Genomic DNA, 14,102 nt, shown 5'->3' on the forward strand with positions numbered 1-14,102 from the left:
CACTGTGATGTTTACTACAGTCTCACTTCTCGGCTTCATATCTTGACTGTTTTTTTTGGTTTGTTTGTTTTTTTTTGGTCTTGTGACTAGGCATATAGATTAGGGCTAATTTGCATGACTATTTAACTCAGGAGTTAATAAATATTAACTCTCTACTGCTCTTTGCTTTTAGAGGGTCTCACATTCAAAAATGCTATTATAGATGCAGGAAGTAAAAGTAACATGAAAATATTTAGAAGTTGTTGAATTACGGGTCCTTTGTGAAGGACAGGTTTGATTTGCCTTTGTCTCTGTTTCTGCCAAAGGAAGACTAAGGACACACAATGCCTAGACTGGTTTTGATGTCTATTAGATGGATTTCTCCTGAGAAGTTTAGATAATCTCTGATATTTATATAGTGGCAATCATATCCCTGGCACTTAGCAATAGCCAGAAAGAGATTAGATAAAAGACCCTTGAGAGATTAGTGTGATGTAACCCAGACTTTGATGCATCTGTTCTCTGCTGGCTTTCGAAGTCAGGCCCCACATGCTATTTTTCCCAGGAAATACAAGGGGCAATTTCAGGGTCCTCTACTATGATTGTTTTTTCTGTTGCATTGTTTTTTAATGTTATTGTCTTGGTGCCTCGATCTTCCTTGACATAAAATGTTTAAACACTCAATTTCCTTTTATTTTGTAAATTCACTGTCATCATATGAGGGCTCTTTAAATATACCTCAAACTATGACCACTATTGAGATGGACCTCTACCTTAATCACTTTTTTAAGAAAAAAAAATATGATTAATTAATTTCACCTCCTCATCCTCATACTCTATTCACATTGTTTCCAGAACACTCCATTTCTCTTCAACCCATTCTGTTTCTCTTCAAACCAGAATAATTGGGGCAAAGAGGATGCTTGGTGATTGGTTGAAAGTGTTGGGATAAAAAGGAAGCCTTTCCACATTTCTTTGATTATTTTTACAGATTGCCCAATGTTCCATTTTAAAGACGGCTCCATTTCTTAAAAGCCTGAGAGTGATTGCTTATACTAATCCTAATGTATATCTAAGCATACTGGCCTCTTGGCCCAGTTTCTGTGTTTGAAACTGAATGCACATTGAACCCTACCAGGTCCCTGCCTGCTCTCCCACTCCCTCAAACACCCATGAACACACATACACACAGATTTTTTTTTTTTTTTTTTGGGGTCAGTATATGTTCCCTAAGGTTCAAAGCATTCTGTTAAAATACCCACACACATTTCTTAACCACTAGCACCCTTTCTGGTGTCAAAAGGAGTGCACTCCGTCCATAGGCTTTTCCTACAAAGACAATTAAAAAAAAAAAAAGTATGTTTATCTTAGTTTACAACCAGTTTTTCCTATACAATATATTTAGTTTTATGTCCAGTTCATATTTTATAATCTCAATCCTTGGAGCACTTCCTATCTGAAACAATGTCTTTGATGAAATATGACATGAATTCTGAAATCTAGTAATATTATAATTGTAACTTTCCATTGGCTTATTCTTTGATATTGGCCACCTCTTCATTTTCATTTTAAATGTTATTAACTAATATTAGTCAAAGAAAGTAAAGTTACTAAGAGGAATGTAAAATCACTGAAAGAAAATTATTCTGAAAATTCTCTTAGGAAGAAGAGGGAGGCAAAATAGAACTGCCTCCTCTGAGGTTCGAACTCAGGACCTTCAGATTATGAGACTGACACGCTGCCTACTGCGCTAAGGAGGCAGGTTAGAGGTGCTGTCCCCTGTGAACACTCCTCTCCTGACACAAACAGACAACGTTTTCCTTTGAAGATGGAAAACCGGTAGAATACTAGAATCAAACGTCTTTTATTGTTTTCAAAGTATATTCCATTGATTGGCTCGAATTGTCTTTCAGAATTGAAGTTGCTTTAACTGTATAGATGGAATTTTCTAGTGTAGAGATGCAATACACTAAGATAAAGTTAACTACTGTTTTTATATGACCTTTCCCTTATATTAAGCTTCTTGCCCTTAAAGATCCAGGAAAGGACTAAGGAAATGGCAGGAACATTTTTTGGAGGAGGGTGGGTTGCAAAATGTTGCTTACTGTCCTGATATTTAATATAACTTAATTGAGAAGAATATAGCTCAATTATGTCCTTTATTTGGAAACAAACGATAGCATTTTCTTGAAGACCTGGTTGAACAGCCATGCCATTCCAGGCAGGTCACATAAGGTAATTTCTGTAACCTTCTAAAGCTCCTAGTAGTTTTGGATGATTTTTCCCTGCAGATCTTCTCTGCTTTCCCTGATGACTAGTTAAGATGAAAAGAGAAACTGTTTCCAGTCCGAGTAGGTAAAAGAATGACTAGGTACAAATCTAGGAAGCCAGAACAAAGAAAAACGGGCTGGTAGACCTGGGTGGAATGAGGAAGGGAGTTTATTTATTTTTAACTTCTCTGTAGGGCCATCTGTGTGTTAGATGTAAGCACAATGTGAAGTTAACTTCATGGAAGAAGGACATTGATTTAGAGGAAACCATATATTAGTTATTTAATTTGCATATCCACACATCTTCAACATTACTGTTTCACTTTAGAAAATAGAGCATCGATTGTTTGCCTTTTAATCAGCAGCTACCCCAGCTGTCATTTTTATCAGTTCCATATTGTCAGTGATATTTACTCATAATCATCCTTTCAAGAGCTCTGAATTTAAGGTTGCCAAAGCCTATGCTGTCCAGAGGGCAGGTAAGACAATTATTTTGTTAGCTAAAAAAAAAAAAAAAAAAAAAAATATACACATAACATTGTATAAAACTCACACCCACTTTGAATACAAAATATGAAACACCAGAAATGGATCACAGGGAAGGAGAAGAGGGTCAATAAAGGAACATGACGGAGGATGGATACCCTACCAGAAAAAATGATGACAGTGGTGCTTTTTTATTCCTGAGAATAACAGATTTAGTAAACTGTCGTGTTAAGGATAAAAATCACAACAATGACACATCAAATGTTTCTGTTGTTTGTGGAGGAAACTGGCAAAGTTGATTGGTCAAGACGCTCAAGGTTGTATCTACTGAACCAGAGTGTAAGCTCCTGTAGGTCAGGAATCATAGCAACTTTTTCTGCACATACGTCCTTTTTAGAAGGTACTGGCAAGATGCTATCTGCCTCACCGACCTATAAAATGGCCCTGCCCGAATCCACTTCTCACTCAGGTCCCTCGACATGCTTCTGACTGGGGGCAGAGGGTACACTGGACATCAAAGGGTTGCCAAAGGCTTTTCTGCTGTGGAAGGCTGAGGAGCTCTGGATGATTCTTTGATCTCTGTCTCCCTCCCTATCCCCCACTGCCGCCACACATATGTCACAGTCAGTCTTCCCCAGGTCCCACCCCATGCCTCTGCTCTCCTCAGCTGCTCTCACAGAAGACCCCTGACATCCTGGTCCACATTAAGGAAGGAAACTAAACAAGAGTACAAACAATCAACCTTCTAATCCAGACAAGCTGCTATCATAGCCTTTGGCTCCATTATCTGAATAGAGAAAACATTGGTGAAATCTTTCAAATCTCAGTAAAAAAAAAATCAAGAGCAGTTTTTTTTTTTTCCTCTTCATTTTATATAGAACCCAGATTCTATTGCTGTCTTTGGCTCGCCTGCAAAAGAATCAAGAGGGAAAATTTCTAAGAAACCAAATCTGAAGTATATACATCTAGCTATAGAATTCTTGAAAATCAAATTTTAAAAATTAAAGTTTAAGTCTATTGTAAATGAATATGTCCTGAAAGTGCAGCATTTCATTAACTGCAGTGTAAAAGCAGAGGCTGGTTTCTTCGGAGAACAAATTGATAGGTTTGTAGTCAAAAAGTATGTAAATGTTAGAATCTCTTACATACTCGAACACACAATAAGAGTAGTTGAAAGTAAACTTCAATTTCATCAAGAGAGGCTTGCTTGGTTCAATATAAAATATTGTCTTAAGTGTATACGGAGTTTTAGCATCCACTCTAATGAAAGAGAATAATCGCTAGCTTTGATGTTTCAGATTTCAAATGCCTAGAGGAAGAACTGAACCCCATGACCTTCCGGGGACTCTGCTCTGTGTGGGAAGGTCATTCCAGTCCTTGTATCAGCAGATGGTGTCCACACTGGATTGAGTCCCTAAGTCAAAGCCGGTATCGCATCACTCAAGTCTGTTCTGCTAAATAGTAGTAACATAGGCTTATCATCAACACTTCCCCCCTAAATCAGACATTGACTAGCTTAATTTTACTTCAACTGACATGCACTGAGAATCTTCTATGTGCCAAGTTCCACGATGGATGTATTGGTAGGTGTAAGAAATTATAGAGCAAAATTGAAAGATTCATTTCCAAATTATATTTACAACTGGTGTTTCATCCTCTGGCTTTTTCTGTTATATGAGAATTGAAAGGTTCATAGAAGGCTCATCATGTAAGACAACCAGGTGTTCCTCTTAGGCTTAAGGAGAAACTGGATTATTTTGAACAGAGCTGTAAATACTTGGGCTTAATTTCTAGGCAGGGAGATGTTTTAAATCAGATAAAATAGTATAGTATGTTCATCTCTAAATGAGTATAAAGGTTTTTTTTCCCTTTGTTCCTTCATAATTATGCTGGCATTTTTCAGCCATTAAATGTAGATGTTCCCCAAAGTGCTACCCTCAGTCTTCAGATAGAAGAGAGAGATGTTCTTTTTTCTTATCCTCTCACACTCCATCTATTGTCATCTTAAAGCAAATGACTTCTAATGTCTCTCTTTCCCAGGTCTCAGACATCTAGCTCATTTACCTCCCCAATTCTTTCCTCAAATAGCCCCTTAACTTAATGCCTACCCTTACTACTTTGATTAAAATGACTATTCCCCGCCACTGCACCCCAAATCCCATTATCATGCTCTATTTTTTTCATAACACTTAATATACTAAATAATTCAATTACTGTTTATTTTTTATATTCTACTGTCTTCCCACCTGTTATAGAATGTAAACACAAGGAGAGCAGGGATTTCATCTGTTTTGTATCCGATGTATATCAAATGCCTTAGAAAAGTTCCTGGCACACAACAGTCCCTCAAAAATATTCTTTCAGTATATGAACAAATCAACTACAAGTCCTGAATCAACTATTTCTGTTAAGTATCTTATTTTCTCATTAGGTTCAAAGTTTGAGTTCCATGTCTAACCCCTTTTTCAGTTTTCTCCATATATCCTGTGAGTCAACACGTGTTGACCATGCTTCATTAATGGCGATGCTCATGTCTTTCCTCTGAATTCTATTTCCACTGCCAGAAGCCTAGTTGAAATTCCCACATTTTCTTTCCTGACTGAAACACAACAGTTTCCCTTTCTCTAGTCTTTCCCTTTTATAACTCATTTTATACATTGCTGCCTTCCTAAAACATAGCCTTGACTATGTGATGGCAGTGCATTGATTCTTTCATCAAATATTTATTAAGAGCAAATATATGCCAGGCAAGGATTGAAAAGACAGAAAACTCTCTTCATTTGCAGACTTTATATTTCCAGCTCATTTAGTCTTCAATGACTCCCCATTGTTTACAAAGCAAAGTCTGAACTATTATGTTAACATCAAGACTCCACAATCCGATCTCATCAACTTTCCCATCTTCATTCCCATTACCACCCTGTACGTATTTGTGCACTAGTCAAATTGTTCCCTGTTTCTGAGTTCACACTGGATTACCTCTGTGTAATTCATGCCGATTGCCAATTCTCTCTATCCTGTAAGAATCCTAAGCATATCTGATTCCACCACCTCCATGAAGTCTCTGATTTGCTTCCATTACTTGGGAAAGATCTCTTCTTATTTTTCTTTTGTCTATTTTTACCTCTTCAAAGATATATATCATGTAATACTTTGTATGCTAGTTATCAGTCTCTAGGTCTCACCTACAACAAGAGATTACAACCTCTTTGAGGTCATAGACCCTGCCTCAATTTTCCTGGACTTTCACCTACTGCCCTGCCTTGTACTTAGGCACTCAATAATGTTTGCTAATTAGAAGAAACAAAGGATATCTTTTCTCTCTTCTTCTCTATATTATACTCACTTTAAACTCAATCTTAGAGATAACTCTTCATCTCTGAGTAAATATCACAACATCCCAGACCATATATCCTGACAGACAATAACATAGAGTAGTTAAGAATCCAAGTTTGTAAGTCAAAAGACTTCAGCTTCATTCTGCCTTTATCACCTACAGTGTACCTTGAACAGGTTACTTTTACCTCCGTGCCTCACTTTCTCATAGTAAAGATAGGCAAATAATACTTATTTAATACTTAAATGTTATATTGAATATATGACAACTAGTACATCATCTGACACATATTTAATGATAGCCATTATTATTACTGCACAAATGGAGTGTCAGGGTTATCTCTTTACTCACCATCCTCCTTTCTCCATTATTCTTACTCTTGATTTCATGATTGTGTCATGCTCTGTCCTATCCCTGCTTCCTGACCCCTGCCACAAACAAACAAACAACCTTCCTTTTGTTCCTGTTCAAGGCATATGCATCCAACAGAAGCCCAGTTCAAACCTTACTTCTTCGTGAAGTCATCTTCGTTTCTTCCAGCCTACATTGAGTTTACTCTTCTGTGAAGCTGTCATAATACTTGGGAGGATATATCATACATTCCATTCTTTCTAGATATACGCTGTTATTAGTCACTTATTTTGGCATATCCATTACATGAATATTGAGAGTAAGGAATATATGTAAGTAATTATTACATAACTTATATTATATTTTTTATATACACACATATATTCCTCAATGATATCTAGTACAGCACTTTATAGTCATATTAGGAAGTGTACATGAGACTTAGGAGCATGAGATGTTAGTTACAAAGAGCTGGGTTTAAATCCTATCTGTCAATTTTTTTTTTAACTTTTTTTTGTTGGCCACACCCCCGAGGCATGTGGGGGACCTTAGTTCCATGGCCAGAGATCCAACTCCGGGCCCCCTGCGGTGGAAGCATGGAGTCTAACCCCGGAACACCAGGAAGTCTCTATCTGTCATTTTTTTTGTTGTTATTTTTTAAATAAGTGATCTTGGACAAGCTACTTAATCTTTTTGAGCCTCACATTTCTTCATATGGACAATGGAATGGCAATGCTTACATTACTGGATAGATGCTATGATTAAGGTAAATAATACATGTATATAACACAATGTCTGAAACCCAGTAGACACTTCATAGATAGAAATTGTGATCATCACTGTTATTACTATTACCAGTTAATTTATTCCTGGAAAAACTGGCATGAAGCAGAGATTAATCCATGAAACCAGGAATCTCCTTTTTACTGAAAACAACTGAATTTGTCGTATGCTATATATAAAATTTCCTTAGCCATATATTTACATATTTCCTTTTCTTATTTTTTTCAGTAAGTCCATGAGATTTTCAATTTTCTTTGTAATAAGAATGAAAGCAAGAATTGAAGAAGAAATGAAGAAAGAAAGAAACTTGTTATCTTGTGTCTGACCTTAATTTAAAAATCATTTTGTCAAGCTGGAAATGTTTAGAAGGACAAAGCCATTTTTTCCCATCAATAGGGTGCAGTAAATCTGTCCTGAAAAATGGAACCTTTTAAATGAGTATTTCCAAAAGCTCCCTAAAGTTCTTTACTTGTTCAAAATCTTTTTTGCTATGTTGACAAGAGCCTTTGAGACAGGACTTAGAGACTTTTTAATGCCCAGATCTTATGTGGAACAATAATAACAACTTAGCCTCTAAAATGCCACACTGTTGGTTTTCCACTGTTGAACTGAATGACTGTTAAGATGATGTCTACTTGTCTTGTATATATCTGAAGCAGACCAAATAGGATATGGAAGAAAGAAACTGGTGTCTTCAATTTTCAAGGCTCATTAGAAATGCAGTAATGAATTAGCTCTTTTCAAAAATTCTGAAGCTTACACTTACATTCATGGCTGCTTCTTCACAGAAGGTACAAGAAATGCTTTGCAGGCCTGGAAAACTGGAGAGAGACCAGTTCAAATGTCCCCTAATAAGGACCGCATGATTCTCAACTTTTAGAAAAAAAAGACCTAGAAAGTGTCAGCCAAACAGAGACAGAGCTTCAGGTATCTCTTGATTGGAAAGTGTGAAGTATCCGGGTTTGAGATACATTCTAAATTATGTCATATTTCCTTTCATGTTACTCCACTGGTCACAAACTTTCAAAGTCTCCCAGTGAGTGCTAATTTCCTAACTCTTCTATAACTTTCATTCAAAAAATGACTTGGATCTTTTACATATCAGATGACTAGGTAAAATGTTAACAGAATAACTCTGCAATTACAATTATGTCATGAAAAAACTTCTGATCGTGCAATTAAGAAGACCTTGGTTTGAAATCCATCTCTACTGCCTACTAGACATGTTATCATTATCCATTTCTTTGCCCTATCTGGGTTCTATTTGTCTTATCTGTTGGTGAGCCATCAGTTCAACAGCATTACAAGGCAGCATTAGGGTGAGTGCTAAATGAGAAATCTAAGGAGTTCAGGATTTGGGGGGAAAGCTGGTGCACTCTGGGAAGGTTTCAAAAAGAGGGAATAATCCGAGTTGGGCTTGGAGAGATGGATATGAATGTATTTGATCACTGGAAAGAAGGCAGGGCTTTCCAATCAGGAGAGATAGTGGAACTCAGGCAACACTGACTCAGGCTGGCTTAAGAAGTGAATTCAAGTAAGAGATTGGGAAAGGCACTTGAATCCCTGAATATAAGGCCAAAAATATTAGGGTTTTATTTATTAACAACTTTGATTTTTGAATTAGATATACCTCAATTTGGATCCTGACTTTGTCAATTTCCAGAGACCAGAATCTATACAAATTATTTGGCCAATATGAGTCTTAGTTTCTCAAACTGTAGTCTAAAGATGATAATAACTTTCAAGAATGCTGATGGAATTAGAAAAGATAAAAATGTAATATTTTTAGCACATTACATGCTACATATTCTGGTTGTTTGACATCGACTTTCCACTAGCCTACTCTCCAGGTCCTTTAACTGCCCTTCTCTGCCTTGCTCTGTTCCCATGGAGGCTGGCTTCTGTGGTCTGCATCACCTTGGTTTCCACACTCTCTGGCTTTGGGTTGGGCTTGGTCAATGGAAGGCCCTGGCAGGAGATCTGAAAGTGGGAAAAGGTACAAGCCATGGAATATTTTTCTGCTCCTTCCTTATTTAGGAAGTGATTCTGCCCTTCCATGACAATAGCCTCTGTAGGTCAGGAGCTTCTCCATGGCTCCAGATATCACCAAGATAACATAATTTCTTGCCTTGCTCAGGCAGCTTCCCTTGATGCTAGTCTCCAGTTGCCTCAACATTCCTCATTTTTCTCCTAATCTTGTCCATATTTTAAAAGAAGTCATTTCATTAAAGTCCCTTATTCTGTTTCTTGCTGAGACCTTGAAAATGTACTGGATATGCCTTATTATTCTAATTATTGTTATTGTTTTTATTCTAATAGCATTGGAAGCCACCACAGTGTAGACACAACATAATAGGAGTCATGCTTTAGAATGTTTAAGGCTGGTATGATATATAGGATGCACTCTAAGGAAGAGAGAAGAAGGAGGTCAAAAATAATTTTAATATAAAAACTAAAACCATGGAACCTGATGCCATCTCCAGGTAGACAGTGTCAAAATTGAGTTGAATTCTTGAACACTGCTGGTGTCTGAGAGTTGCTCGTCAGTGTATGAAAGCCTACACACACACACACACACACACACACACGTTGGAATTGGATCCAGGAACCCAAAACAGTTGGTAACCACAAAAATGAAGACTAAGTGATGAATGACCTTACTTCTTCAAGAGAGATCATCATTACCAAATAGGGTGAGGGAAGAACAAACAATGAAGGTTGAAGAGGACCTATAGGTATATTCGCTCTTTTATCAATTGTTTGATTTTTACTCAGATATTTACCAGTTAAATCCAACCTAAAGAGCTCTGAACTACTCATCAGAATTCCAATTTGTGCTAGGAGAATGAGAAGATCGTAGTTTTCATTGACTTTTATTACTTGAGTAGCTCCAAGAGAGAAAAAAAAAAAAGGAAACTAAAAAAGTACAGACAGTCTGGTAAGCTTGGAAAATATCTAGTTTTTACAAGGCTGATTAATAACCTGAGGTACAATCACAAATCATGGTATCCAAATACCTAGTAAATTCTCATTGTCATATTACCAATTTTATGAAGCATGTTATACATTGGGTTGGCCAAAAAGTGCCTTCAGTTTTTAAGAAAAAATAAAAGAAACATTTTTCATTTTCACCAAGAACTTTATTGAACAACATATTCACCCTTTTATTCCACTACCTTCTGCCATTTTTCAGGCAACTTCATAATTTCACCTTCCCAAAACTTTTTATCTTTTTGAGCAAAGAACTGTTCCAGGTGCCTTTTACAGTCTTCCAGAGAATTGAAATTTTTTCCATTAAAAGAGTTTTGTAAAGACCTAAATAAATGGAAATCCAAAGGTGCAATGTCTGGTGAGTACAGCAGATGAATCGGAACTTCCCAGCCAAGCTGTAAGAGTTTTTACCTGGTCATCAAAGAAACATGTGGTCTTGCGCTATCCTGATGGAAGATTATGCATTTTCTGTTGACTAATTCCGGACACTTTTCATTGAGTGCTGCTTTCATTTGGCCTAATTGGGAGCAGTACTTGTTGGAATTAATCGTTTGGTTTTCCGAAAGGAGCTCATAATAGAGGACTCCTTTCCAATCTCACCTTCACAACATCACCTTCTTCGGATGAAGACCGGCCTTTGCTGTGGTTGGTGGTGGTTCATTTCGCTTGCCCCACGATCTCTTCCATTCCACATTATTGTACAGCATCCACTTTTCATTGCCCGTCACAATTTGTTTTAAAAATGGAACGTTTTCATCACGTTTAAGTAGAGAATCACATGCAGAAATACAGTCAAGAAGGTTTTTTTCACTTAACTTATATGGAACCCGAACATCAAAGCAATGAACATAATCAAGCTGGTGCAAATGATTTTCAACATTTGATTTGGATATTTTGAGTATGTCGGCTATCTCCCGCGTGGTATAACGTTGATTGTTCTCAATTCATCTCTCGATTTGATCGCTATCAACTTCAACTGGTCTACCCGACCGTGGAGCATCGTCTAGCGAGAAATTTCCAGCACGAAACTTCACAAACCACTTTTGACTTGTTCGATCAGTCACAGCACCTTCTCCATACACTGCACAAATCTTTTTTTGCATTTTGGTTGCATTTTTACCTTTTTTGAAATAATAAAGCATAATATGCTGAAAATATTGCTTTTTTCTTCCATCTTTGGTATTAAAATGGCTACACAAAAATTCACCAATTTTGATGTCTTTTTTTAAATGCACACTGACATGACATCTGTCACATACAATCTCACAAAATTGTTTCGAATGAAGTTTAAGACAACTAAGTGCTACTAGAGCCATCTTATGGAAAAAAACGAAAGAACCTTTTGGCCAGCCCAATAAGTCATATGGAAACATCCTGGTCAACCGGCCCACAGTTCAACATACTGGAATTAAGTAAGTATGTACCATTTTGAGGAGTGGGGATGGGGAGAATCAGACTGAAAGTTGTTGTAGCATATGAAAAAAAAATAGGATTTATGATCACAAGTATATTTCTAGTTCTTAGATCTGCCATTTGTAGACTGTGTGATTAGAGTCAAGTCAGTGACTAAATCAATGCATGGCATAGAATAAGTTGTATAGATTTTAAAAATGCTGTGGGCTATAATAAATAATAATAAAAAAGGACTACAAAATTTTTATTACACGCTTTGAGTAGAGCTTTTATAATCAGAAGAACAAAGAGAAGTGTGTGTGTGTGTGTGTGTGTGTGTGTGTGTGTATACTCTTTCATTATCCTTAGTTTCTTCACTTTAACTATGGTGGAAAAAAATTATAAATCCTAGGATCATTTTGAAGGTTTAGATACATGTACAAATATAATATAATTTGGTAATGGTTATCACCCCCCCCCAACACACACACACACACACACACACACACACAGGTAACACTAAATATCTGATTATCACTAATTACAATCCTTGGAGGATTTCTATTGCCTTCCTTAGCAGCTTGCTACTATTTAGCCCTCACTTGGAGGCCCCTGCCTATGTTTATGAAACAGTTCCAAGGGCATCTGTGGTCTTTCCTCTTCTAACCATTCGCCTAGGATGGAAACTTCCAGATTTCAAATCCTAGGGCCAAGTAATCAGAGATGGCAGGGGACACTGAATATGAGATCTAGGACCAGCTTAAGCCTGCTGCCTCAAATTCAACTAATAATGTTTCTCTTCTGTGGCTTTCAGACTCTGGTTCCTCAGAGGCATTATTATAGGAATATATATGTAGTCACACAGTCAGGCTTCTTTGTGTAATTACAATTATATATTTCTAATATGCAAAGAGAGAAGTACCTTCACTGTTGGTTAAGTCTGGGTAGGAATGGGAGAACAGGGGAGAGGAGGCTTTAAGTAAATAAAGATAAGAGAACAGAAGATAAAACACTGGGAAGCTGTGTCATGTCAACACCATTCTTTCAGATGAGATAAGACATTTAAAGCACAGCACCTGGAAAGAGCCACCTATAAATTCTCTCCAACTGATAGCTATTTCTACAAATGTGAATTTGTCTTTGTTAGTATCAACTTAGCACATTAGATAAAATATAAAACATTGAAAAATAAATATCATTCATAGTCACACCATCTGAAATTTTAAATGATTACCGTTTGTTCGTATCTCTTTTTATATTATTTATTTTAAAAAATATGCATTCAGTTTTTCATAAACTAAAAAATGTCCACGTGTAATGTTCCCATTCTCTTAATACCTATTTAAGTTACAAATACTGACTATGAGGGGACAGGTGACTGGATCAGTTAATGACATATCTTAGGGTCCAAAATAAACCCTAAAGGACCACCGAGTGTGACACATCGGGCAGAGAACTGGACAGATCTGTTTTTATTTAACTTCCCCATAAGAACATCAGGTTATAGATGTGTCTCTAAGACTAAGAATATCTCCCCACATTCTAAAGCTATTCCTGCCCATTTGCCCTCCACCCCTTCTCAGAGTCAAAATAGGAGTAAAGAATCCTTTCTCCTGGGTTGCATCTTGGTCTTAGGTAAAATTATAAAGAACTATCAAAGAATGAATAAGCTCTGAAATGTAGTCCCCTAGACTTGGTGTTGAACCTTATTTTAGACAAAATCTTTACATATCTTTCTTTTTTCAGCAAATCTGCTTGGCAAACTTTGTAAAAGTATGTAAATGGAATTTGACTAAAAATAGAATGAATTTAGCTTTATTTATTAAATGACTGGAGTCTTTGGCTCTTTATATATTGTTTAAAAATAGGCAGTGGGGGAATTCCCAGGTGGTCCAGTGGTTGGGACTCCCCGTTTCCACTGCAGGGGGCACAGATTCCACCCCTGGTTGGGGAACTAAGATCCCACATGCCACACAGCATGGCCAAAAAAGAAAAATAAAATAAAACCTGGATATTATTTTTTTTTAATTAAAAAAATAAAAATAGGCATTGGCATGATTCTCAGTGGTATCATGTAGCATAATGGCCAACTGTTCTAATATAGGTGCTACTTCTTGCATGCAGTGTGATTTGGGGCCAGTTTAATCTCATTGTGCTTAGGTCTGCTGATCTGTAGAGTGGGATAATAATATTACCCAGCTCATAGGAATGGCATGGATTAACTAAAGTAACACATATATTATAAATACTACACACACACACAGAATGTATATGTGTGTATACATGTATTTTTTTGTTTGTTTTTTTAGATTTTTGGCTGCACCATGCAGCATGTGGCATCTTAGTTCCCTGACCAGGGATCGAACCCACACTCCCTGCATTGGAAGAGTGGAGACTTAACCACTGGACTACCAGGGAAGTCCTGTGTGACCTATATAAAGCTTTAAGTGTGGCACAAGATCAGCACTATATAAATATTAGCGTATATATCTTATTGTCATTTTTATAATTAT

The 14,102-nt window shown here is 36.8% G+C and overlaps 1 non-coding gene across 1 annotated transcript; it reads right to left on the reverse strand.

The window, feature by feature from the left end:
- Window positions 1-1,666: 1,666 nt before the first annotated feature.
- TRNAM-CAU lies at window positions 1,667-1,739 on the reverse strand. Its single transcript has one exon. It is a non-coding gene; the product is annotated as a tRNA-Met (tRNA).
- Between the last annotated feature and the right edge of the window lie 12,363 nt (window positions 1,740-14,102).

Source organism: Balaenoptera musculus, chromosome 17 (genome assembly GCF_009873245.2).
Source record: "Balaenoptera musculus isolate JJ_BM4_2016_0621 chromosome 17, mBalMus1.pri.v3, whole genome shotgun sequence".
In the NCBI taxonomy this organism is placed as follows: domain Eukaryota; kingdom Metazoa; phylum Chordata; class Mammalia; order Artiodactyla; family Balaenopteridae; genus Balaenoptera; species Balaenoptera musculus.